This window comes from Eubalaena glacialis, chromosome 19 (assembly GCF_028564815.1).
Source record: "Eubalaena glacialis isolate mEubGla1 chromosome 19, mEubGla1.1.hap2.+ XY, whole genome shotgun sequence".
NCBI classification, from domain to species: Eukaryota; Metazoa; Chordata; class Mammalia; order Artiodactyla; family Balaenidae; genus Eubalaena; species Eubalaena glacialis.
Window position 1 is genome coordinate 8,088,966 of NC_083734.1, and position 27,770 is coordinate 8,116,735.

Below are 27,770 nucleotides of genomic sequence, written 5' to 3' on the forward strand. Positions count from 1 at the left end.
ATTTACAGCCCTTGAGAATGCCTGCCGCCCCCTTCACTGGCCAAGACTCGGATCTGCAGGCCTAAAGGAGAAACATGTGAAGGAAAATTGGTGGTAGTGCGTTCTGCCAACGCCCTTATGCCTGAGACGCCTTCTCCCTCTCCAACACTAATCTCTCCTCCGTGTCTTGCTCCCAGGAAGTGGGCTGCTCTAATGCAAAGAGGGCTGGACTTGAAGGCCTAGGTCTGAATCTTGGCTCTGTACATAACTGCTTAAGGAAAATCTCTTGACTTCTCAGTGACTCTGTTTTCTAATCTTTAAAATGGGAACGCTGGGACTTCCCTGGTGGCGCAGTGGTTAAGAATCCACCTACCCCTGCAGGGGACACGGGTTCGATCCCTGGTCCAGGAAGATCCCACATGCCGCAGAGCAACTAAACCCATGCACCACAACTACTGAAGCCCATGTGCCCTAGAGTCCACGAGCCACAACTACTGAAGCCCGTGCACCTAGAGCCCGTGCTCTGCAATAAGAGAAGACACCGCAGGGAGAAGCCCACGCACCGCAACGAAGAGTAGCCCCCGCTCACCACAACTAGAGAAAGCCCGCGCGCAGCAACGAAGACCCAACGCAGCCAAAAAAAAAAAAAAGGAAACGTGGATACTTGCCTTACAGAATTACATACTCAGCACATAGTGGGTGATGACTAAATATTCATTTCTTTATTTTTAATCATCCCTCAGTTATTTCAGTGCACGCAACTTCTCTTCCATCCCCCTGACCCCTGGCACCTCCCTTGTCACCCTCATCTGTCACTTCATCCACCACGGGCGCCTTTATACTTGCAGACTTAAGATATGAGTGATTTGAGTCTTTGAGTCCATGAGCCAACCCAGGCTCTTCGGTGGGTTGTTTTTCGGCCCTCAGACACCTAGAAAGTTGGATGAATGCGTGTCAGCATCATTGTGTTTCCTTCTATCAAACTAAAGGGAGGTCTTGATGAGATCTGTTGCCACCTGCAAATGATGTTTTGGGCTAGGTGAGAGAGGGACCCGTATCTGCCAGCAGGAACTTGTGCCTGTGTGTGGGGTGCATAGGATATCTGGACCCTTTCCTTTGGGATTTGGTAAGTAACTGTGTCCAGGAGGCTGTGTTTCCCTCTCGGACCCGTCCTGTTGGGTCTCACTTAGGACCCGTGTGTGCAGGTTTCCGAGTCCTGCCGTCGGTGAGGACCAGTCTGCGCCGGGCTGTACTTTTCCTTGTCCACCTTCGGCCCGGCCTGTCCTTGTCGGAGGCTCGTGCAAGGCCCTGGCACCAGGGGCCAGTCGGAGCCGGGAGCCGAGTGGGGAGCCCTCTCAGGCACAGTGACGGCCCTGTTTCCTCTCCCACCTCGCTGGGGGGCCCCCCGTTCCCTGCAAGGAGAGTCACGCATTCCCCCCTTGAGATAAGAATAGAGCCCGACTGTGCCCCGGGACAGAGTCCAGCTTCTTCACCGGCCCTCTGAGGCCTGGCAAGGGCTCGAGATGGTACTGGCATGAGTGGGCCCTGGCCGCCTGCCCCGCCGGCCCCTTGTGCATTGTGTGGCCGGGACACTGGGTGCAGTGTGCGTGCCTGCCCGGCTCCCCGCCCCTCAGAGCCCACTGTCTCCCGGGCTCTGCTCAGGATGGAGGGGCTTGGCCTAGAATCAGCTGCCCCAGGGCCCTACCGTGCCCCTTCCCTTCCCTTCCCTGGGGCCTAGGACTCCACCCTCCCAGGCTTGAGACCTCCTGTGCCAGGCCTGCCTCTTCCTGGAAGGGAGGAGCTGGGACCAAGGAGAGGATCATCCAGAGGGCTGGGCATTGAAGGCAGCAGCCCGGGAACCCAGTGGTCTCTTTGTGCACCCCCCCCACCCCACCCCCCGGCCAAGGGGCAGGAAGCAGCCAGGGCCACGCCTCCACCTTAGCCCCGCCTGTGTCTGAGGTGGGAGCTGGAACAGCCTCACGTCAGGCCAACAGCAGGACAGGACCAGGAGCTGTTAACCAGGCGCGGGGCATGGAGTGTCCCCTGGCTCTTCTGTGATTGTGTTGGGTGATTCCTAGTGCACTTTCCTCAGTCTTCAGATTATAAGGCTGGGCTTCTCAAACTGTGGTCCCTGGACCAGCATCACCCCCCAGACCTGCTCAGTCAAAAAGCAGGAGTGGGGCCCCGATATCTGTGTTGAACGTGCTTTCCAGGGAAGTCTGTTGCATGCAGGAACCCCAGGACCCCTGCTCAAAATAGTTTCCAGTGCTTTCCGGGGTCCAACAGGTGACTCATGAGTGTTGAGGCTGTGGTAACCTGGGGGGCGTAGCCCCATCTAAAGATATTCAGGAAAAAGATACAGATCTCAGCCTACACCTTTACAGGTATTTCAGTTAATTCTGCAGCGTGTCAGGTCGTGTTTGGGGTTTACTGGGTGAGGAAAACCAAGGCTGATGGCAATCAGTAACTGGTTTGTGCTGTGGAGACGTGGTTGGGAGCCAGGGTTTTCCACTATGAGCTGGGGGCTTTCCACTCTCCCTCCCATGACTGTTAAGCAAACCCGCCCCACACATCAACCCAGGTGTTTGGGACGATGCCTCCAGTGAAGGATGTCTGGGTCCCTATCTCAACACGTGAGGGTTTCTAAGAGATGCTGGCTTAGGCACTAGCTGCTTCTCCAAGGAGAAGGCGCTATTTGCAAGTCTTCAGTGGGAGGGCAGGGTGAAGGCAAACACAGCGGCCTACCGTTTCTGAGGCTGTACTGTTTGCGAAGCACTGTGCTTGGCAGGGTGGGTCTGGGAGAGCCAGACCACCACAGTTCACAGATGGGAAAGCCCACTCTTGGGGTTTGGGTCACATGGCTCATCATTAAGTGGTGTCCCCTGATGTTCTTTTCCCTCCGTCTTGCCACGTGCAGGAGCCATGGTGCTGATGGCATTTGGAGCATGGGGCTTTGATGGTGCTGTTGGAGGGTGGATGTTGTGTGGCTGTTAGCGAGCGGTCACGCCGTGCCACGTGCTTTGGGGGCTTTGTGTCAGGGACCCACAGAGCTCCAGGCAGCCCTGGGTCCACTGCCTCCCAAGTCCTCCCCTAAGACGATGGGTCTCCGTGGATTCTGAGATGTCTGTGGTGTGCCCTGGGTGGGAGGGTTGCTGAGTTCCTTGCTGGGGTGCTAGAGGCACCTGGGAATCCCCTGGCCTTCTGAGACTTCGATGGAAAGCATGGGGTTGGAGAAGCCCGGGAGAGGCTGACGAGGAATAAGCAAGCAGTCTCAGTGGTACACGGTTAGATCGTCAATACTCTCCCCGTATTTATACTTTATTTTCTCAACTAATGAACGGGCCTGTGGCCACACAGGTGGATAGGCTGTTTTTTAATTAATTAATTTAAAATTAATTTATTTTTTTGGTCCCTGACCAGGGATCAAACCCGAGCCCCCTGCAGTGGAAGTGTGGAGTCTTAACCACTGGACCGCCAGGGACGTCCCGTGGTTAGTTTATTTTAAAACAGATTTGTCCAATCAAAAATATTTAATAATACTAGACAGCATTTATGTAGCACTTGCTATTTTTTCAGGCGCCGTTCTAGATGCTGTGTCTTTACGTACTCACTCATTTCATCCTTGCAACAAACCTATGAGTACTACCAGGCCCATTTTACCTGTGGGGAAACTGAGTCACAGAGAAGTGAAATCATTTCTTCAGGGTCACCCAGTCAGCAACAGGGTTTGTACCCAGACCATCTCTCTTCAGAGCCCGTGATCTGACCCACTGGTTGCTATACCGATTCTGTACCGGCCTCCCACAGAGGGCCGTGGAGCCCCGCAAGCTCCGTGCAGCTGTGAGGTGTGGAGAGCTCAGAGCATCTCTGCTGAGCGTCATCCTTGTGGTCTGCAGATTGAGTCCTGGTCTAGCTGAACCATTTAGGGGAGACTCAGTAACACGGCAGGAAGGAAAAGTGATGGTGCCCCATCTTCTCAAGTGCCCCCCAGTTTTAGGGGGAAGTAAAACTGGAGGGTTTATGGCAGGGCTGAGGGAGCGACACAGTGGCTGGGCCAGCTCCTGGTGGCTGCTTCTCCCCATTGGTGGCTGTGTCGTCCACCCGGGCCTGGGGCCAGCACTGGTCCAGCTGGCTCACAGCTGGATGCAGCGTGGGAGGAGAGGGAGGGTCCAGAGGCCAAAAGACTGTCAGGGATGTGCATCAGAGGCCAGCCTTGACTTTCCCACAAACAGGAAGAGCCTTTGTGCTCAGCTCACTTGTAGTTTCCCGGTGGTTAGCGCCACTGGTAAGAGAGTTGCACGTTGTGGTCAGAGGCGTGAGCTGCCAAACGCCTTTCGTCCCCAGACAGCCCGAGTATGACATCCTCCCCTGTCATTCTCTGCTCCCGGGCCGCCGTGGCCCCGGGAGTGAGCACAGCCGGGCGACAGGAATCAGAACCTGCCCGACAGAGGTGCTCAGAGCAGAGGGGAGGGCAGGGCCGGCAGGGCCCACTGTGCGGGGGGGGGGGGGGGCGGGTATTGGGGGGGGCTGGTGCTCCTCGAGAAGATGTTGAGTCTGAAACGTGGAACAGACAAGTTCATCCAGAGGCCCTAAAACCAGTCGATGTTTTGGGATGGTGACCGGGCCAGGTGTAAGGACAGTCTGTGGGCAGCTTCCAGAGAGACCACTGAGTTGTGGTTTCTACTAATCCAGGTCATGGTGGTGATGGGGACATGAAGTAGGAGGGAGGAAGTGGGCTGGGGACTTGGACCAAGAATCAGACACTCTTGGGAGGGTCCCCCATTGCGATGGGCGTGCTTGCAGGAATCCTGTGAGATCGTGAGTTTCTGCCCATTCGTCACCCTTCTGGAATTACTAGCTGTCTTAACTTCTGTCTCCTTGAATAAAATGTATAATAAAATGTAATAAATTGTAAAATAAAACATCTTCATGAGAGCGGGGAGCACGTGGGGCTGCCCTAGGGTGAGCACTCAGTGACTGTTGAAGGGAGGGAAGGAGGGAAGGAGGGGGCTGAGGAGCGAGAAAGATCGTCCACTGTGACTTGGAAGCGGTTCTAACATTTCGAACTATTTAAAATTGCTGCCCACCCTCCCAGTCTACCCTGACCTCCTGGTTCCCCTTGTTCTATTTTTTTTTTCCTCCATCACCTTCTAATACTCTTTATAGTTTACTTATTTATTGTTTTTATTGTGTGCTCCCCTTACCCCCATGCTGGAATCAATGCTCCACAAACGCAGGGGTTTTTTCCCCTTTTATTTGATCACTGCCATGCCCCAAACGTCTAGAAGCAGTGCCTGACCCTGGGTAGGTCCTCACTAAATATTTGTCGAATGAATGAATGGATGAATGGATGAAAGTGCCCGGAAAGGGCTTGGCTTGTGCCATTGGGCCATGGGAATCCAGCTTGCGATAGATGTTTCAGCACGTTGTCCCCTGGGAGGTGCCCCACGGTCTGGCCACCTGCCCTTGACCTGCTTTGTCCTTCTGATTTACTGGGCCCCTCAGGTAGGACCACGCTGATACCGTCCAGCAGCTTGGACACAGGAAGGCCTTCCAGGACTCATGGGCAGGACAGTGAGGGCCCTCGAGGGCCAGGCGGAGACCGACTGGGTAGTGAGGTGAGCTGTCTACAGCCAAGGGTCCTGGAGCCTGGCGTTTGACCCCGTTCCTGAATCCTGCCCCACTCCCCCGACCTTCCCCACAACTGGGATTCCCACCCTCTGGGCTGTGAGAAGTAGAAGAAGGCCGGGTTGAGCAATCGAGGGCTGAGATGCAATCCCTGTTGACTCAGCCTCTGCCTTCTTGTCTTGCAACTGGTGCCCGACCCACAAAATTAATCCGGGTCATCCCAGCTGGCTCCACACCCCGGGCCGCCGTGGGGCCCAGGCGCGTCCCATTACTCTCAGGGTCAAGTCCAGACGCCAGTTCTCAGCCTGGTGGTTGGACCCAGGCCAGACCCCTGGCAGCACCCCCGCCGCCCCCATGCCTGCCACAGTGAGAGCCTTCAGCTGTGGTCGGCAAGTCCATTTCCAGTCTTTGCTCAGTTTTGCCCTTGACCTCCTGACCCATATCCAGTTGGCATTGCTGTTCAACCTGTCCAAGCATCACGCCACCCGCAGCCTGTCCTGCTCGGTAAATGGGAAGTCTGTCCCTCCAGCTGCTGTGGCCAAAAACCTTGACCCCCCCCACCCCCGCCGCCTTTTCTCTCACGTCCCATGTTCAGTTTGTGAGGTAAACATGTGGGCTTCTCCTTCCAAATTGATTTTTTAAAAAATCCAACCACTCCTCACCACCCCCACTGCTGTCATCTTGCTCCGAGCCACAGCCACCAGCCTTGTGCCCTTGAACTAGTGCAGTTGCTTCCTGACTGCTCTGCCAGACCCCAGTCTGTTCTTTTCAAATAATAAGTCCGATCGTATCACGCTGCTCCTCAGAACATCCCGATGGGCCCCCATGATGGCAGAGTAGAAGCCAAAGGAGCCCTCACTGCAGCTGACAAGGTGCCACACGGTCGGGCCCGTGACCTCCCTGACCTTGGGAGCCTCTCCTTCCCTGCACCTCACTCATCGCTCTGTTGCACACCGGCCTCTCTGGCGTTCCTGCGGGTGTTCCAGGCATGCTTCCTCCTTAGGGCCTTGGCAGCCCACGTGGCTGATCCCTGCAGTGGGCTGAGTAATGGTCCCCCAAAGATGTCCGTGTCCTAATCCACACAGCCTGTGGATGTTCCCTTACAAGGCACACAGGATTTTGCAGGTGTGATTAAATTAAGGCTCTTGAGACGAGGAGGTGATTTTGGATTATTCAGGTGGGTCCAGTGTAAGGACAGAGGTCCTTATAAGAGGGAGGCAGGAGGGTCAGGTCAGGAGTAGATGTGACAGCAAAAGCAAGAGGTTGAGGATGTGAGGAGGGGCCACGAGCCAGGGACTTGCGGGCAGCCTCGAGGAGCTGAACGAGGCAGGGAAGCGGATTCTCTTCCAGGGCCTCTCGAAGGAACCAGCCCTGCTAATACCTTGACTGCAGCCCAGTGAGACCCCTTTTTAGACTTCGGACTCCAGAACTGGAAGACAGCACATTTGCGGTGTGACTTTAAGCTTCGTAGTTTGTGATAATTGGGTACAGAGCCACCAGAAACTAACCCACTCTTTCATCTCTTTTGACTCTCTTGCTCACCTTGTCATGCCCACCCCTTTATACTGCTCTGCTCTTTTTCTCCATCCCTTGTCATCTTCCAACAAAACTGAGTCATTTACCCGTCTCTCAGGCTGTTGTGTGTCTGTACTCACAGGGGTGTTAAGTTCCACTACATTACGTAGTTGTCAGAGTCTAAGGGACCCCACTGATCTCTAAATGCAACCTCTTGTTTCATCAGAGCAAGATGAAGATGGCCTGGAGACGGGGAGGGTCCTGCTGAAAGCTAGGGCATTGCCATGGTAATTTCTAGAACCCCCAGGGCTCAGACCTCCTGGTGCTTCTCCTCTCCAGCTGCTTCTCTCTCTGGGGCTCCTCCTCCCCACTGCCACACCCAGGGACAGCAGGGCCTCGCTCGGAGCAGGTGCTTAGAACTTGAAGGTTGGGAATCAGTCTTGGCAGAGGAGTTGGTGGGTGAGGCACTGTCTTACAGGGAGCTGCGAGGTTCTCCCCAGGGAGCAGGGATGGGGAAGCTGATAGGTTTGTCTTGTCCCCAGCAGCTTGTGTGGAGTATGGGGTGTTTGGAAGAAGGAAGGGAAGAAAAGATATGAAACGGTAGTGATGGGCAAGCAGGTAGGACAAGCGTTGTGTGCCCACGATGGGCACCTAGACTTGAGGACCCCAAAACAGCATGGCGCATGGCCAGGGAGGAGCAAAGAAGGATAAGGCAGACCTTCTTTCAAGAGGGCCTGGGGTTTGCTTCCCCGGGACACAGCTGCAGGCTGTAAAGGGCGACTGGTTGGCTGTTAGGAAGACTCCTTCCTGCTGTTTTCTCCGGAGAGGACACATTTTGAAACACTTCCTGAGTTGGGGAGGGGAGGTGACATTTTGCCCCCCTCTCCCCAGGCTGCTGATGAAGTGTGGTTGGTAATGAACCCACAGCTGTGTTTTTGCACTGCTCCCCCCCGCCCCCGCTCATCCATCCACCAGTCCCATCGGGGCTCCCCCCTCCCCCTCCTCCCTCCCCCTCCTCCCTCCCCCTCCCCCTCCCCCCTCCCCCTCCCCCTCCCCCTCCTCCCTCCCCCTCCCCCTCCTCCCTCCCCCTCCCCCTCCCCCTCCTCCCTCCCCCTCCCCCTCCCCCTCCTCCCTCCCCCTCCCCCTCCCCCTCCTCCCTCCCCCTCCCCCTTCCCCCTCCTTCCTCCCCCTCCCCCTTCCCCCTCCTTCCTCCCCCCTCCCCCTTCCCCCTCCTTCCTCCCCCCTGCCCCTCCTTCCTCCCCCCTCCCCTCCCCCTCCCCTCCCCCCTCCCCTCCCCCCTCCCCTCCCCCCTCCCCCTCCCCTCCCCCTCCCCCTCCCCCTCCCCCTCCCCTCTCCCTCCCCCTCCCCCTCCCCCTCCCCCTCCCCCCTCCCCCTCCCCCCTCCCCCTCCCCGGTCCTCCCTCGCTGGCGGGTGACTCACTCTGCTCTTGTGCAACGGCCGGGCTCTCCGAGCAGAGCTGTTTTCCTCCGTGCCATAAGCTCCCCTCCTGATTTATGTCTTTCCATTTGGGTTAATGCTTTCCACATTTGTGTCTGAAGATTAGTGTGTGGTTCATGGCTGCAGCCACCAAAACTCCAGTGCCCAGCTTGGGTCTGGCCTGGAGAAACCAGCCAGCCAACCAGCCAGCCGAGGGCAGCTTGGAGCTTCACCTGGAGGCCGTTCTGTCTCCAGCAGGAAAAGGGCAGAGGGAGGAGTGCAGCCCTGTGAAGGGCACACAGCGTGGAGGCTGTGAAGAGGTAATTGCCCGAGCCTGTGACTTCCCATCAAAGAAGCTGCATCGTCATGGGGAAGTGAGAGGCACAAGTTGTAGGGCGTGGAGAAGTGTTACGTCTGTGGCTTTGGAAGCTGTTGGACAACACATCGTGTGTGTGTGTGTGTGTGTGTGTGTGTGTGTATGTGTGTGTGTGTTTCATTTTCTCTTCGTGGAACAATAATATTACCTTCGTTGCTATGGTGTTGTTGCAGGGGTGGCTAATTGGACACAGACCCGATTCAGGCTGGTGTCCATAGTGATTATTGGACGCAGCCGTGGAACTCGCTTGCATTTGCTCCCCTAGTGTGAGAGGCTGGGGGGGTATCATTGCCCTGGCAGTGGGCGCCCTGGGGTGGGGTGGCACCTCGGTCGGAAATGGACCCAGAAGCTGGGATTTAGGCAGGAGCAGGGCTCTTCCTGATCATTTCCAAGGCTGGAACACAGCCCAGGTTTGCTGAGGGCCAGGGCTTTGGGAACGCCTCCTCGGAGGCCCGGGACCACAGGGGAGGTGACACCTGCTACAGGGTGAGAGGACAGAGGCGCCCGTGGCACCCGGGCGCTCACGGCTACTGTGCAGCTAGTCCCCTGGGCCTGCTAACCTGGCAGGTGCTGTCTTCCTGCTGAGGCTGTAGCATCCATGCAGAAGGGTGTTCATGGGGTAAGTTTTAAACTCTCTGTTGAGTGTACATATCCAGAAGTGTATCTTTGTTAATTTTACTCTTACTGAATAGGTCATATATAGATGAATTCTGACATTTATTAGGCACTAAAAAATATAGAGTGAACGTTGGCCTCCCTCCTACCCTTTGTCCTCTGCCTCTCAATTCCCTTTCCCAGAGGTGAGCAAGTTACCAGTTTCTTGTGGGCATAGAGGAAATAGTGCAGATATCTACGAATATACGTGTGCCTTTATTTCCCCTCACACCTGTGCTGGCTTCCTCTTTCTTCTTCGCCTTGCTGCTGCTGCTGTTTTTTAAACCCTGTAACAATATATCGTGGAGTTTACTCAATAGAAGGAGTGTCCTCGTTTTTTTAATACCTTCCTGACTCATTTCACGGATGGGCATATAGGTTGCTTCTCATCTTTTCCTGTTACCTTTACGTGCTGTGGATACCCTGTGTGTCCATTGTTCTGCACACGGGGGAGTGTCAGGGAAGGATCAGTTCTTGAAGTTGAAAGCCTGGAGCAAAGAGTGTGTTTGTAAATTTGATAGAAAGTGCCAGACAGCCTCCAGCGAGGCAGATCTATTTACCCTTCCACCAGCTACGTCTACGAGTGCCCATTTACCCACAGCCTCGGCAGCACCGTGCACTTTCCAGTTTTTTTAATATATATTAATTAATTTATTTATTAATTTATTTATTTATTTTTGGCCATGTTGGGTCTTCGTTGCTGTGCACGGGCTTTTCTCTAGTTGTGGCGAGCGGGGGCTACTCTTCGTTGCGGTGCACGGGCTTCTCATTGTGGTGGCTTCTCTTGTTGCGGAGCACGGGCTCTAGGCACGCGGGCTCAGTAGTTGTGGCTCGCGGGCTCTAGAGCGCAGGCTCAGTAGTTGTGGCGCACGGGCTTCGTTGCTTCGCCTCATGTGGGATCTTCCCGGACCAGGGCTCGAACCCGTGTCCCCTGCATTGGCAGGTGGATTCTTAACCACTGCGCCACCAGGGAAGCCCCCCACTTTCCAGTTTTTAATTTTCTGTATGGAAAAGTTCTGTGTTTTTGCATTCAGTTGATTTCCTCTCCCCATCTCTCCCCCTACACTATTGCTGCCCACTATGGGGGCGGTGAGTGGATACCAGGGTATCCACGGCGGATGAAGGTCTGTCCTGCAGACCCTTCTCTGAGCAGTGGTCCAGCCCCTCTGCAGGCTGGCTGTTCCTTTACGTGCCTTCAGATCTCCAGGGAGGCCGCCTTTTCGACATTTGAATTTTCTGCCCGTGATCACATCACTAGAGTCCATTTCCTACGTGCTGCTCCCCTTACTTTCCCCTGCTTCTTCCCTCTCTAATCTCCATCCTCCCCACCTCACCCCTGCATGAGTCCGGTCTCTCGTTTGCAGTTTCCTCAGCTGCTACTTCTCCTTCTCACTTTCCAACGATAGAGTCTTTTCAACGAAAAATGAGACTTGGACGAAAATCTCTGGACACCACTCCAAGCTCTGCATCTTAGGACACACGCTCAAGAATGAATTCCGGGGTAGAATGGGGTGTGGTGGCTGCATTTCTCTCCCCCTTAGGTCTTCTAGGTTGGGGTCTGGAGCTGGAGCCAAGCATGTTTGGAGAGATGCTGTCAGACAGCATAGTCCAGTAGAACTTTCTGCGATGGTGAAAATGGTCTCTGTTTGTGCCATCCAATACCGTAGCCACTAACATGTAGCTGGTGAGCACTCGAGATGTGGCTAGTGTGACTGAGAGGCTGGGTCTTCATTTGAATTTTTGTTTATATTTAAATCATTATATGTGCCTAGTGGCTACCATATTGGACAGCACAGCTCGAAGCCACACACTTTTCAGGATGAGAATAAGAGTCTAAGAAGAAGAGCGTATCTGCCTAGGTTTCCTCGAGTCAGAATACAACAGTAGTTCTTCCCCAAGATGTTCAGGCTTGGTGACCTATTTCTGAACTTCATGTATTTCCCTTATTGGAAACACCAATGGGGTTAGGCTACCAGGCGCATCGGGGAAGGTCCCAAATTCCAACTTGGAACATCGGCCTTCCTTGAGGATGTGCGTGGCAGACCCTGAGCTAGGCCTTGTGGACACAGAGATGAACGAAGCAAGCCAGCCCTGTCTGAATGGAGCTTCTTGTATCTTTCAATAATGAGTTAAGTAGAAAATCAGGATGCTTACAGAAAAGGAAGTGTATTAGTTTCCTATTGCCACAAACATAGTAGCTTCAAAGAACGCATCCTCTTCCATAGATCTGAAGGTCTGAAGTCTGAGATGAGTCACGAGGTTAAAGTCAGTGTCCCAGGGCTGGCTCCTTCTGGGGGATCTGGGGGGAATCCGTTTCTTTCCTTTTGCATCTTGTAAAAGCTCCTTCCGTGGCTCATGGCTGCACATCCTGTTACCTTTTCTCCCCATTTCTGGCTTCACATTGGCTTTCTTCCCTCTTTGACCTTGTCTCCTTCTTATAAGGACCCTGGCGATGATAGTTAGGGCACATCCAGATAATCCAGCAAAACCTTCTCATCCCCAAATCCTTAGTTTAATTACACCTGGCAAGTCCCTTTTTGCCATATAAGGTGACAGTTGTAGGTTCCAGGGATTAAGATGTGGCTCCATTTGGGGGGGCCATTGTTCAGCCTGCCCCAGGGGGTAGCTTTCAATACTTGAAGGAGAGCACGTTTGTGTCAGAGAAGGTCATTAACCAAGTCGGGCCCTTCCCAAGTGTTCCCGATTGGTGGAAATGGACAAGGCTTGAACCACTCCTGTTGAAGATCTGTTGTTGTAAATCAGTGCAGCTTACTATTTACAGTAGCCAAGACATGGAAACCTAAATGCCCATCGACAGATGAATGGATAAAGAAGATGTGGTACATATATACAATGGAATACTACTCAGCCATAAAAAATAAAGAAATAATGCCATTTGCAGCAACATGGATGGACCTAGAGATTATCATACTAAGTGAAATAAGTCAGAAAAAGAAAGACAAATACCATATGATATCATTTATATGTGGAATCTAAAATAGGACACAAATGAACCTATCTGTGAAACGGGAACAGATGCATAGACGTAGAGAACAGACTTGTGGTTGCCAAAGGGGAGAGGGATGAGGGAGGGATGGAGGGGGAGTTTGGGATTAGCAGATGCAAACTATTATATATAGAATGGACAAACAACAAGGTCCTACTGTATAGCACAGGGAACTATATTCAATATCCTGTGATAAACCATAGTGGAAAAAGAAAATGAAACAGGATGTTTATATATGTATAACTGAATCACTTTGCTGTATGGCAGAAATTAACACAACACTGTAAATCAACTATACTTCAATAAAATAAATTAAAAAAAAAAAAGCAGTGCAGCTTATATTTTGGTGCGTCTCCGAGTCACCCGGGGAATGTGGGAAAAGGACAGAGGCCCCGATGTTACCCTGCTCCCGTAAGCTTTGACCTGTGTGCCCTTTATGAACTCTCCAGGTGACCCTGCTCCTCAGTAAAGCTTGAGAAGCATCGCTCTTAGGAGTCATCTCGGGGATGATCTGTGAGCGCGTACGTGGAAGGTGGAACGTCTTGTCCTCTGTGCGTGTGTGAGTGCCAAAGCCGGGCTGCAGACAGGAAGTGCTGGAGGAGGCCGGAGGAGGGGCCAGTGTCTGCAGAGCACCCCCACCTGGGCCACACCTGGGAGACAGGAGAAGGTGCGGCCTCACCGAGAAACAGGGAGGGTGCCCCAAGCAGAGGGAGAGACTTGACAGCAGCTCCGAGGTAGGAGCAAGCGTGCCGCCTTTGGGGACACGGAGGCCGTTTGGAGCCAGAATGGGCAGGGAATTGATTTGACAGGGGGAGCACTAACAAGGTTCACCTGCGAGTGTTTGCAGGCTCGAGGCAGGGCAGAGGCAAGATTCTGTTTGTCGTGCCGTCGGGGTGGCCTGGATGAAGGCCCAGGCTGGGTGGTGGCAGGGAAGGTGGAGAAAAGGTGATTTAAAAGGAAATACGAATGGCGTGGGCCTAACAGTCAGTTAATACTAATTGGGCAGGTGTGTCGGGCGCTGGACTGCTGTGAGCCAGACGGACACGGTCCCTGCTCTTGGAAGTTTGCTTTGGGGTGAGGAGGCGTGTGGAGTTGAGCGATAGGCAGACAAACCCAAATAAACAAGAAGAGCATCAGCCAGTGGTAAATGCTGTGCAGAATTAAATTGGTTCATGTGTGCTTGGGAGTAACTAAACGGTGGCTTCTTTAGATCGGTGCTTGTGGGGGAACCTCCCATTGAAGCTGATGTCTGGATCCAGCCGTGGGAATGAATTGCTGGGGGAAGGGCACTTCAGGCAGAGGTAACAGTGAATGCCAAAGCCATAAGGCAGGACCAAACCTTCCCCATCCAAGGAACAGCTCAAACAGCGCTGTCCAAGCTTTTCTGTAGTGATGCAAATGTTCTGTATCTGCACTTGTCACGTGGCCAGCAGCCCCGTGTGACAACTCAGCACTTGAAAGGTGCCTGGTAAGACTTAGGAACCGAATTTCACATTTTAGTTGTCATTAATTTAAGTCTAACTTTAAAAAGCAAGATACGGCTGTGGTCCACACTGCGTTGAATGGCACAGAGCAAGAAGGTTGGTGTGGCTGGAAGGGAAGTGGTATAAAATGATGAAGGATCAGGTAAATAGAAGGCAGACTTTATTGCTTTGTGAATTAAGCTAAATAGTTTGGATTTCTTTCTTCAAAGAGGAGTGCCAAGCCTTTGGATGCTTTTAATTAGAAGGTGATATATATAACCTGATTAATGTTTTGCAAGTTCGCTCTGGCTGCCATGTTGAGAACGGATCGTAGGGGATGAAGAGGGGAAGTCGTAGACCAACTCGAAGACCATGATAATGATATAGGGAGTGGTGGTGGTGCCTTGGGAACAGGGTGACAGCAGTGGAAACGGAGAAACGTGGGTGGATTCTGGATGAGCTTTGGAGGCAGATTGACAGTAGTTGAGAGGGACTGGATTGGGAAGGTGGAGAAGCTGACGATCCTAGATTTGGGGCTTAAGCAACAGGATGGATCATGGTGCCATTTGCTAAAATGAGGCGTGGAGAACAGGTTTGGTTTTGCTTTTTTTTTTTTTTTTGGGAGCGAGGAAGATGGGCTCTGTTTTGGATCTGTTAGAGATTCCTCCTGAGCATCGGTGTAGCGCTGGCAAGTAGCCAGGTGGACATGGGGAAAGGTCAGGGCTAGAGAAGTGCATTTAGGGTCATCAGGAAATAGAGGGTGTAGAAAGCTAGGGGACAGGAAGGGTTGGGCCACTAAAGAGAATGAACAGATAGGAAAGAAGGGTAGGGGCAGGAGATTGCTAGAACATTTAAGATTGAGCTTAGGGGAAGATCCAGACAGGCAACTACCTGAGAAAACGTGAGATGCCATGGAAGCCATGACAGGTCACAGTTTCCGGAAGGAGGGAACGTTGAATGCTGCTGCCTGGCCAAGGACTGTAGAAGAGTCCAAGGTGCCCTTGGATTTGGTAACAGCATGAAGGTCATTGGTGATACTGGAGATCAGCCTCAGTGGAGTTGGGCTGGAGAGCATTAGAGGTCAGAAAGTAGGGGTCATGACTATAAGTAAGTCTTTTGGTGAAAATATTCACTGTGATGAGAAGCAGAGGAATAGGCAGGGCCTGGAGGAGTGGGGTCAAAGGATAGATTTATCTCTCTTTTTAAAAAATTTCAGGTATTTTAAAATTTATTTTATTGAAGTATAGTTGATTTACAATGTTGTGTTAATTTCTGCTGTACAGCAAAGTGGTTCGGCTATATATATATACATTCTTTTCCATTATGGTTTATCACAGGATATTGAATATAGTTTCCTGTGCTCTACAATAGGACCTTGTTGTTTATCCTCTCTTTTTTTTTTTTTTTTTTTTTTAAAGCCAGGTGTTATATGCTGACAGGTAGAAAGCAGGTAGGTTGCCTTTGATAGGAGGAGGGCCTTTTAGCCACTGTAATGGGAGGGCAGGCTAAGAACATGGGTACTGACGTGGGTAGGATGGAATCTGGGCAGTGGGTTGATGAGCATTTGCTGTCAGATTGCTCTTGTCTTTCATGAGAAAGAGTGAAATAGTTGTTTTGAAGATGGAAAACAAATCATTGCGTAACCATAGTAGGGTTGCTAGATGGCTTGAACTATGCTTCTCAAACACCAATGTGCAAGTGAGTCACCTGGGGATTTGTTAAAATGCAGATTCTGCATTTCTTTTTTTCTTTTTTTTTTTTTTTTACAATTTAGAACACAAACTGAGTTTCTAATTTTTTTAAAATTTTATTTATTTATTTATGTCTGTGTTGGGTCTTCATTTCTGTGCGAGGGCTTTCTCTAGTTGCGGCAAGCGGGGGCCACTCTTCATCGCGGTGCGCGGGCCTCTCACTATCGCGGCCTCTCTTGTTGCGGAGCACAGGCTCCAGACGCGCAGGCTCAGTAGTTGTGGCTCACGAGCCTAGCTGCTCCGCGGCATGTGGGATCTTCCCAGACCAGGGCTCGAACCCGTGTCCCCTGCGTTGGCAGGCAGATTCTCAACCACTGCGCCACCAGGGAAGCCCAGATTCTGCATTTCTAATATGCTTCCTGGTGGTGGTGATACTCTCGGCTTTGGATCCCACTTTGAGTAGCAAGACTCCATAGCACTTCTGCAGTGGGAAGCTTAAGAAGACACAATTTCTTATGTGTCCAGGAGATGCCTAAATTGTTCGCTCATTGAATTTACTTTTAGGGCAGAGCAGCAAGTGTTGAGCGCCAGTTTGAGATTTGTGGCCATTATTTAAAGCGGGTCTTCTCAACGTTAGAATTATCTGGAGGACTTAAAAACAAAACACCAGAGCCTGGGTATTTTGATTTTGATTGAGATTCTGAATTAATCTGTGTGGGGTGGATCCCAGGCACCCTACGTTTTAAAAGCTCCCCTGGTGATTCTAGTGTTCATCCAGGCTTGAGAAGCATTGATTTAAAATACCAGGTCAAGGGGATGACCATGGGAGTAGGTGGCCCAAGTGGGGTGGCGGCACCATTGCCCTTAGGATGTGTGGGCCCCGTCTATAAAAACAACCTGAGTCACCCCAAATCAGCATGCCAAGGCTATTCTAGTCACCTAGTCTTACATAGTCCCACCAGAGAAATTCCATGTCAGCCAGCAGGAGCAGTCTGCTCACCAGGCTGTTCTGGAATCTTCATAGGGTCCTGGGATGACTGTATTGGCACACAGTTCAGAGCTCCTGGGTGCATCTGGTCTACCTCATGTATGTGCTTCATGGGTGGGGGGAGGGACACATTTGGGTATGTAGAGGGTGTTGCTCAAAGGTTCTACCAACCCCTGCTAGTCCCAGGCTCCTTAAAAAATTGCAAAAAAGGCACTCAAATGGTGGGGTCCCTTGAGCCATACAGCCTGGTCATGAACAAGAGCAGAGGAGAAAAACAGTTCAAAAACTGAGAACCCAACTTATAAGATGAAACCTATCATCCAGTTGCCAAAACTCATAACAGGAGTCATGATGGAAGTCAGGAACTAAATGATCTCTGCATGTGGCAAGGAACTAAAACCTAGACAGCCAGCAAGGACCCCAGGTCTGCAAACACCACCCACATGAATGAACTTGGAAGGGGATTCTCTGCCAGCTGAACCTTGAGATGACCACAGCCCTGGGTTGCAGCCTTGTGAGAAACCCTGGGTAAGGCTCAAAGTTTGGATAAACTGTACCCAGATCCCTGCCCTGCAGAAACTGAGACCACACATTTGTTGTTTGAAGACCCTGAGCTTTGAGCTAACTTGGTACGCAGCAGTAAATAACTAGTAGAAGAGGTGAAGGCAGTCTCATCAAAACTCTCCATCTCTTGGCTTTACTTTCCTCTGTGTCGGCATCATTTTCTAGCTTAGTCACCTCTTCAGAAAGATTCTAGAAACTCTCAGTAACTCCAAGAGGAAAAAGGAAAATCACTGGGCAGCTTTCCAATGGAGCCTGGGATGGCATAGTTGAGAGGTGGGGTCATCCTGACCACACAGACTGAGGAAGGAACAAGAGTGGTACCCAGAGGAAGATCAAGGTCAGTTGGTTCCAGAGGGTGGAGAATGGAAATCTACCCCCAAATGGTAACTGACGAGACGTGGCAATGATGGAATCCTTGATGTGAGCCTGGATGGGATTTGAGGGAACAGGTCCAGCTCTCAGGCAGAGAGAAGACCGAATGGTTAGTGTCACCGACATCAAGGGGAAAGTCTCAAGGAGCTTGGGGGAATGAGGTCTGGGAAAAGGCGCGTGAGAAATGGTGATCCCCGTTTTAACTGCGAGATTTCGTGTGCCCATGACCGCGTGAGGACATTAAGAAGAGAACACGCTGGTGAGGTGCCGGGCAGGCAGGCAGAGACCATTCTTTTGAGAAGTCCAGCGGCAAGATTTTGCTCCTCTGTGTTAACAGGAGACAAGGTTGCCGGTTGCAGGGCTAGAAATATAATGAAATTAATCACCAAAGGGCAAGGCTGCCAGGAATCATATAAACCACTCCTTTCATCATCTGTTAAACGTGAGTTATTCCCCCAAGTCTTCTTTTAACCTAAAGTTTCCGTTTCCTCCTTCTGAGCCTTCAGAACTCTTACCAAGGAGAGGAACAGTTGAATCCCAGCCACCTCTTTTCTTCTCTCTTTCCTGGTCTCCTGTGAAGGTGCTAAGGAGCTGGACTAATAATAAGCTGAGAATATTCCTCCAGCCCAGCAGGAGAGAAGAAGAGAAACGTTGTGGCCTGTCCCTGTCCCCATGATATGCCTTTTGGTATGAAATGGGGTCTGATGGTGAGTTTGGGAGGAAGTTAGCTGATCACGCTCTCAGATTTGAGCTATGCTTGGTTTGCAAGAGAATAGCTCTGGGAGAAGAATCTGGCAGAGGCCACCACACGGACTGGCCACACTTAGGTAGTGCATCCAGGGTGACTAATCTTGCAAAAGTCATGAAGATGCAGCTTTCTTTTCAAGACCAAGGGTCGTGTATGTAGGCATGATGGCGCTGTTGTAACTGCCTGGGACGGCTCTCTCCCCTGTTGTATCAGGTGTGTCTCATAGGGCAGGCTTGCAGGGTGTTAGAGGAGTCAGCTCCTGTCTGACCATCCAGCTTGGCCACCTGAGCAAGAAAACCGAGGGGAAAATACGTTGGAGGAGAAATTACGAAATGCTGGAATTCGTTCCTCACGTCCAGCACCCACATGGGGAAAGCTGGCTGCCTCTGCCTAATCCACCCCAGGGCAGTGGAAAGATGCCTTTCTCAGGTCACTTGACACTGTGACCCGGTTTAAACTTTTCACCGGCCAGAGAGATTTAATACAAAGTGCCCACCTGCTCAGGCTGCCCACTTCAGCATGTGTGGTGGAAACCTAGCAGGGCTTTCTGCATCGCCTTTCCTGGAGCTCCGCAGGAATGCATCCTGACTTTGCAGGGGCCGGTGAAGCAGCCGGTGTTTGGTAAACAGGGGTGTGGCGGAGGGGGAGGGCTGGACGGGCGGGTCCCCCGCGCCCTCTGCTTTTTCCGATGACTCACAGGCTGCGATGTTGGAAGGGGCCTCTGAGATAGATCATCTGATCTAGCAGGCTTATTTCACAAGCGTGATTTTGGAAACAGGGCTCAGGGAAGGTCCCGGAGAAGTGAGTGGAAGTGGGGGACATGGGACCCATTGCTCACCTCCACGCCCAGGGCCACACTCTGTCGACACCTCATATAATCTTCTTTGATTATATATGTATGGTAGGGATGGAGTGGGGAATGGAATTCGGTTTTGGACATGTTGAATTTGAGGTGTCAGTGGCCTGTGTCTCTGAAGCAGAATGTGGTTTGCCACATGAGTCAGAACCCGAGTGGGGATCTGGGAGTGGTCCACAAGGATGCAGAGGAAGGGCCGCAAGAGGCTGATCTGGGGCTCATGGTCTTCCGTTAGTGATTAGCAGCCTGCAGTCCGTGGGCTGGGTTCTCCTTGGTTTCATGGCACTGTTCTGGGCTGTCATCCATACCCTGGAAGGGGAGAGGCAGCCCAGAGTTGTCCCACATTTGCAAGCTGGTTTGATGAGCCCACATGCCCATCCCTTAGTCCATGGGTGAAGGATGTATTCCCACTTCTCTGCAGAGGCAGAGATTAGAGTGATGTGGCCACAAGCCAAGGAATGCCTGCAGCCACCGGGGCGTCTGGAAGAGTCAAGGAACGAAGCCTCCTAGGACCTGCAGGGTGAGTGCAGCCCTGCTGACACCTTGGTTTTGACACAGTGCAACTGATTTCAGACTTCTGGCCTCCAGAATTGTAAGAGGAAAAAAATGGGTGTTGGTTTAAGCTGCCAGGTTTGTGGTTATTTGTTACAGCAGCTGCAAGAGACTAATACAGTGAGCATTTGTCAAAGTCAGCCTGTCAGGATGCCCCTTGGGGGGAACAGTGATCCCTGGTCAATGAACTTTGAACCTGGAACAAATGAACGTTCATTCATTCATTCAACACTTTTTTTGAGCACCTGTTGCACTTTAGACCCTGTTCTAAGTGCTGGGCATTTATAACACAGTCTCTGCCGACACTGCTTGGATTCTTCTGGGGAAATCAGACAATAGAAAACAAATATGACATAATATCAGGCTAATGAGGTTCTGTTTTCCTCTCAGAGCAGGGGGTAACAGGAGTTGCTTTTCTCTATGAGGTCAACAGGAAGAGTCGCTGGTTGCTAATATTTGAACAGAGACCCAACTAAAATAAGGCAACAAGCCTGTGGGTGTCTCAGGAGTGTGTGTCCCAGGGGAAGGAAGAGTTGACGCACAGGGGCTCCTCCATTGGGTCTGGAATAGAGGGAGGGAGGGGCTTTCACTCTGAGGAAGGTGGGCATCCACTGGAGAGATTTGACTGGAGGCATGACATGATTTTTTTTTTTAAAGATTGAGATAAAATTCACCTAACCTAAAATTAACCATTTTAAACTGTATGATTCACTGATATTTTAGTGCGTTTGCAGTATTGTGTGACCACCGCCTCTGTCTAGTTCCAAAACATTTTCATCACTCCCGAAGGAGACCTCATACCCATCAAGCAGTCACTGCCCATTACCTCCCTGGCCCCGCTCCCTCAGCAAAGGGCAATCACCGATCTACTCTCGGTCTCTGTGGATTATCTATTGTGACATGATTTTTGATGGGTTTTTAAGACAAATCATTGTGACTGCTGGGTAGAGAATGAGTGGGAGGTGGTGGCCCCAGTTAAAAACCAAGAGAGCGGTTGGCTGAGAGAGGTGGTTGGCCTGAGCCGTGGCCGAAAGTAGAGGTGGTGAAGGAAGATGGTGAGTAGGTTTGGATTCAGGATGTTACATCATCACTTCAGGCCTCTGAGAAGGCTTGGGTTAATCCGCATTTGACAGCAGAACCCCATTTCAGATAGCTATTCAACATGTCGAAGGGTCCGAAAAGGCATGATATAGTGGAGAGAGTACTGGGTCGGAACTCTGGAGAAGCAAGTTCTGAGGTTACTGCCTCATAGTTTTAAGACTTCAGGCCTGTCTCACTTCACATCTGGGCATCCTCATCCAAAAACTGAGGCCAATAACTAGCTGCCAGATTCCACAGTTCAGGGACTTCTTGCCCAAGGATAAATCACCGATATTTGTGAAGACGCTCCTGCATCTGGGGAAGGTGGGTGTCTTTGTGTCAGCACACCTGGATTTCTCCCCACCCCGCTGGCTCTGAAAGCCAAGAATAAACAGGGCTGGCGTAATCGAGTGGGAAGGAGGGCTTACATTCTTAGACAAATCGAATTTCTATGGAAGTGGAAGAGTCAGGTGTTGGAAGCCTGCCTCGTGGCCGGCATCAGGATTTTATGGGGCTGCTAGGAGAAGTGGTCCTCTGATGCGGTGGTGTGATGCGCTTGTGTCTCTCCCGGGTGGGAGGTGAGGTGCACAGAGCTGCTCCTAATAATTCTGAAGTTTGCGGGAGATTTACTTTTGGGTATAAGTTTTGGTTTTTTTTGGCCGCGCAGCCTGCAGGAATCTTAGTTGCCCACCCAGGGATCGAACCCGCGCCCCCTGCAGTGGAAGCGCAGAGTCTTAACCACTGGACCGCCAGGGAGGTCGCTACTTTTGTGTATAAATCTGAGCAAACTCAAAGTTATCCCCGTTACAACACACTCTCGCTGGCCTTGCGTTCCGGTATGTGTTCTTTCCTCATTTTCCATGCTGTACACTTAAAAGCCTTTGTTTTTATTTGGAGCAAAAGTAATAGCATACATGTGGTTAAAAACAAAAATCAAATAGTACTGGAAGGCTCAGAGTGCAAAGCAGCACGCTCACACCCACCCCTCTCCTTTCCAGTCGCATTTGATTTTTAGTTCTCCTGGCAGTTACTTCCACAATTTTAAATAAAATGCTTACGTGTTGTTTCGCAATTTGTTAACTTTTAACACTATCTGTTGGTTCCCTGTTATGAAGATGAGGGGTTGTTTACACTATACCTGCCCTTTTCCCAGGTCTTCACTGACACCTGGGTGGTAGGAGCTACAGCTGGAAATTGATACCCAGGGATTGCTTTTTAAGGACCTGGTTGAAACCAAGGGTTAAAATGAACAGCCCTATGAAACTCATGGTCTTTTAAGATTTTTTTTTTTTTTTGACTGTCTTCTTTCTCTGAACCCCTTGGAGGAATTTCTTTTGGCTTTAGGGTAGGAATGGCGTTTCCCTTGAGCAGGTGGTTTATTTTATCTTAAGGACACAGAGGACCCTTTAGCCAAACACATTTCCCTCTTTGCTCTGGCTGCAAAGCTCTGTGCCAGATTTGCCCCCCACTCCGCCCCACCTCGTGCTGGGAGATTGGACTGGAGAGGTCCCTGACCTCAGCCAGACGTCATCTCATATTTTCTGCTCCTGTTTTCTCTGGATCCAATCTGGCGCTCTCGGGGTCTGCATCAGGGAAGTGTGGCGTGGGGACTTTCACTAATTCTCTCCCCTCCGCGCCAGCCTCCCAGCCTCTCCCCGCTCTGGAATCAGACCTGCCGAACTTGACCTCCCTCCTCTGGGTTTTGTGCCCACACCGCACTCCCCGCCCCCCTCCCTCCCCGCTGCCAGCATGGGAAGCAACCACTCCAGAAATAGGACACGTGGCGGCCTGCCCTGGGTCATTAAGGGTGATTTACTTCCCTATTAGAGACACCGGGCTGGATGAGGATTTACCTGGAGTCCCTTCAGTGTGCCTGGCTGAGCACTGTAAAAAGATGCTCGGTAATCAGGGCCGCGTGGAGCCGCCCTGGGCCGGGCCTGTGCTGGTTTAAGGAGAGTCGGCCAGAGGCCAAGGAGCTTCGTGTTGGCGCGCTTGGTCCCCTTCTCCTGAACCCTCGTCGCCTCAGCTGAGGGGCTCAGGGTACCGGACTGTTAGAGGCAGGAAGGATGCCAGCAGCCGGGCTGCCTGGGATCTTGGACCCACCTCCATCATCCTAACGACCCCAACCCACCTCCCTGGTACCCCTAACGGAGCCACAGTTAGGCTGTCTCAGTAATTTATTCTTCCTTTTTCTCTCTTTTGAAGCAGCACATGCCTTTCCCCCCTTTAATCTTACTAAGTTGTAGCTGGTGCGGTTGCCTCTTGACAGTGAGATGGGGGAGCTCCGCTCTGGGTGAAGCCCCAGCAGCCCTCCTGCCCAGCGGACTTGTCTGCTCCTGGCACAGCCCATCAGGATTTTATTCCCTCCCCTCCTTCTGGATAGAACCCCTAACAGGTGGTGCATTTCTTTATTTTCAGTTACTTTCTTTTTGTGGTGGTGGTGGTTGCTTTGGCCCCCAATGCTCGGCTTTGTGGGGATCTTAGTTCCCCGACCAGGGATTGAACCTGGGGCCACGGCAGTGAAAGAGCTGAGTCTTAACCACTGAATGACCAGGGAACTCCCTCGGTTACTTTCTTAACAGAGGATGCTTAGGGGCCTGTGGATTTCAGAGCTGGGAGGACCTCAGAATTTAGCCCTGCTTCCATTTCTGTGCCATAAAGAAAGGGGCCCTCATTTCCAAGCTCAGCGGGGGCGGGCCGGCTGCCTTCTGAGACGGTAAGGCTCGCTGAGTCAGTCCTCTTTACGGGAATGAAGTCTTCCGAACTGCTTGAGGGAACCCTTCAGAAAGCCCTCTTCATCCATCCGTCCATCATGATTCAGTGAACCTTTATTGAATTTCTTCAGTGTGCAAGGCATGTCTGATGGGTGCTGTGGGCAGTGTAGACACCCAGTGTGGACGCTCGGCCCCCTGTGTCCCGGGAGCCGACAAGCTCATTGCCAAGCTGGGACAAGCAGGTGCCAAACTCCAGTATAAACCTTTTCTGGCAAGTGCTGTTGACATGGTGGTGATGATGAATGCCCCTCAGAAAACATCCTGGTCCACTTCTTTACCAGTAATCCCATCTTCCGGGAGAGGGCTGCCTGATTTTCAGAAATCGGGGTAGTGTGTGTGTACAGCCCTCCTGGGGAGGCCAGGCCCAGCTTCCTCTGAAATCTGGGTGGGTGGGTGGGATGTCTCCTTACTCTGGACTCTCCCTCCCTGATAGATTTTCCTTTTCGGGTTTTCCCCATGCACACCTGAACCTCTTGATGAACTCTCCTGAAACTAAGTGGGACCGTAGGTGTTCTCTTTATGTTTAGAGGGGAAAAAAACCCTTTCATGTAACCCTTCGCTGTATCTGCTGGTGCCCTGTAGAGGTCCTTTGTTAAACTGATAGGGTCATTTTAGTTACTTGGGAGCCACTGAAGGTTTTCCAGGTTGGTCTGGAGGACTCCTTGTAGCTTCTAGGCCTCCTCTTCCTACAGAGACTCTGGCACCAGGATCTCTTTGGAATCTAGGCCTCAGCTCTTAACCCTGGGCCCACCCCCCCCCCCAATCTCTCTTATAGTTCAAGTAGCTGTGATGCGTTCCCAGGAGCTAGGTATCTTCTAAGACTCCTTTTCCTCCTCCCTGGAAACGTGTATGACCGAACCCAAGTCAAGCTGAGATCATGCCCGACCCCCAGCAGGATTGCGCAGGCCACCCTTCAGCATCGATTAACAAGTTTTCGTCTGAAATTGGAATTCTGCACCGACCGGCAGTTCTTACTAATTTCAACAGCTTGTGCAACCCAAGTTGATCACTTTTCGCAACATGTTTAATTCCCTACCCTTGGTTTTAACTGAAACTCTGCTCCCATCCCCCTCTATTTAGAGAGCCCACAACAAACTCAGGTTCCTTAAGATAGTTTGGGAGCAGGGACAGTGCCAGGTATTGGCAATCGCTGTGCAAAAACCAAGGAAATGTGATCCCTGCTCTCGGGGCCTCAGAAGGATATGCAGAGACTCTATTTACCCGCCTTCTCCCCTGCCCCACCCCACCCCACCCCAAGAGTGTATGCATTCTCAGCTGATTAGCTAATGACTTAGGACTGGGCTAGTGCAATGCCAAAAACGTGAGTCACTCACTTACAGGTATAGACAACAGTGAGCATGCTCCATTGCCATGGAAACGCGAACATGTATTCATCTCAAAGCAGAAAGAATTCACTTCTACTCCTCAGGGAAGTGGATGTTTCCCACACTGTTCCCCGGGCACGTGTGTTCTCCCTAAGGCTGCAGTGTCCTCTTCACCCCCACACCGCATCACCACCACCACCACCACCACCACCACCACCACCACCACCCCCACCCCCACCCCCACCCCATCCACTGTTACGCTCTCCTGGGTGGGTGTCCTGGCCTACTGTATGCGTTGCCTGCCCCCTCCAACCCCCCCCCGCTACTTTGTGGGTGCAGCCAGCATCCAGTTGTGCCTCTGATGCCTAATTTGAAGTCCCGGTGACCTAATTGTAAAGTAGGAGATGCAGAAGACTGAATGTTTTCTTGGGGCGAGGCAGCCTGATGAAGTGACAAGAGCCAGGCTTTAAAGTTGAACAGAGTTGGCTCAAGTTCTGGCGCTGTCACTTACGAGGTCTGTGACCTTGGGAAAATATTTTTCTTCCTCTTTAGTGCCCTCGTAGATAAAGTGGGGTAATCCCTACATTACCAGGCTGTGGGAAGGACGAAATTAAAGCATGTCAGAGCGCTTAATGTATCACTCAATACGTGATCACTTTCTCATTCTATGTCCCAGCAGCCTCGGGGGATTGAGACATTGCCGCCGAGGATCCTGAGGCATTAGCTAGGTGGCCGCCACGCCCAGGGACATCTTCGAGAATTCAGAACTCTGGGCTGTAGGCCCCGTCTACCTTGCGCCGGATGGGTGATGTGTCACGTGGGGTTCTTTGGTTGCACACTTCGGAAACCGATTCTGGCTGATGTCAGCCGAGTGGAATTTATTGCAAAGATACTGGAAGTTCACAGAATGGACGGGAGGCTGGGGAAACCTCCTGAAAGCAGATAGAAACCGAGATGCTCAGCTGTGTGGAGCCAGGAGGTAGGACTAATAGGAACAGTCATATAAAGCAAACAGAGTGTAGTCAGGTGTGCCTGGCTGTGATGGAGGAGCATCTTCCCAGGTGTCAGCAGAGACCACCTGGAGGCAGACACACCTTTGCCTGTGAAAGGGGAGGGACCCCCTGAGACCCCTTAGGGCTTGTAGGGGGAGGGCTGGCACCTGGATTAAGAGATGCGCAGAGAAAGGGCCTAGTGGGAGAGAGAGAATTCCCTAGAAAAAGGAGTGGGGCTGTTAAGATACAGGTAAGGACACTGGGCAGCTTAAGCAACAAACGTCTGCAGCAGGGATCTTGGACAAATCTCACTTTGGGCTGCTTTTCTGAAAATGAGAGACTTGAACTTGATAATCTCAGAGGACCCTTGGGTTTCTAATAAGACTGCTCCAATGATGAAATAGACAGCTCTTCCACTGGGAAGGGTTAGGACTTAGCATTAGTCGCCTTCTTAGTTCTTTATTCTCCCCCTGAAACCTCCTGCTCCACAGTATATGCAATTAATGATCAGTACTTTCTAAAATCCACTTAATTTTTAATAAAATTTGTCTATGAAAAACAGGAGATTATAGCAAATGTATCTACTATCCCTATTTTAAAAATCAACTGTAATTTATATATTTTACCATAAAGTATATAATTGACCACAAATAAATAAATTAAATTAAATTTACCATAAGCTATAATTTACCGTAAACTAAAATCCCCCCATTCTCAGTGTACAGGTTAGTGACTTGACAAATAGATACACCTGTGCAACTGCCACTGTAATCGAAGTCTAGGACATCTTTCCGGGAAGTCCTCTCTTGCCCATTTGCAGTCAGTTTCTCTCTCCTCCCACTCATCTCCTCAGGTCACCTCTGATTTCTACCCTATAGATTAGTTTTGCCTATTCTAGGTTTTCATAGAAACGGATCATGCGGTGTGTACCCTTGAATCTGGCCTCTCGCACAGGATAACGTCTGAGATTTATCCATATTGTTGTATCAGTTGTTGATTCCTTTTTATTGTTAAGTAGAATTCCACTGGTTGAGCATACTAGAATTTGCTTATCCATTTGTCAACTGATGGACATTTGGGTTGTTTCCAGCTTTTAGCTGTTACGAGTAATTCTGTGAACATTTGTGTATAAGTCTTTCGGACATGTTTTCATTTCTCTGGTGTAAATACCTAGGAGTGAAATCATTGGATCATGTGGTAAGTGTATGTTTATATAAGAAACGGCAAAACTATTTTCTGCACTTCACTTGTCGCTCACAGCAGCATATGAGCTTTCAATTATCCTAGCTCCTTGCCAACATTTTTTTTTGCCATTCTAGTGAGTATGAAGTAGTTTCTCATTGTGCTTTCAGCTTGCATTTTCCTGAGGATTAATGATGTTGAACATTTTTCATGTGCTTATCACCATCTCTGGATTCCACAAGTATCAACACTTGCCAAATGTCAGTCAAAAATAACACAATTACTCTACATTAAAAAAAAAAATCCCTGTGTGTTCCTCCAGTTCTGTTCCCTTTTCTCCTTCTCTCCTCGGAGGTAACGACTGTTCTATTGTTGGTGTATCTTTCCCATGAGCATGTTTAAAACTTTTATGAGCATGTATGCATCTAAAATAGCATTCACTAATGTCTTGTGTATTTTGAAACTTACATGAAATATATTTATCTTTTTGGGATTGGCTTTCTTCACAGGTGTTTTTGAAGTTTATCCACGTTGGTACATGTAGACCTAGTTCATTTCAACTGCCCTGTAGTTTTCTAGCACACATG

At 51.0% G+C, this 27,770-nt stretch overlaps 1 protein-coding gene across 4 annotated transcripts in view; it reads left to right on the plus strand.

Moving 5' to 3' along the window:
- GAS7 (growth arrest specific 7) overlaps positions 1 to 27,770 on the plus strand; it is a 193,822-nt gene that overhangs the window by 47,410 nt on the left and 118,642 nt on the right. Inside the window, exon 1 of one of the 4 annotated variants that reach the window (XM_061174898.1) lies at positions 13,290 to 13,330. The exons of 2 other annotated variants lie outside the window; for them this stretch is intronic. The gene's annotated coding sequence lies outside the window, so the exon portion shown is untranslated. Of the gene's footprint in view, positions 1 to 13,289; positions 13,331 to 15,121; positions 15,167 to 27,770 lie in introns of those variants that run through there. One more of the 4 variants, XM_061174899.1, reaches the window with a different exon arrangement.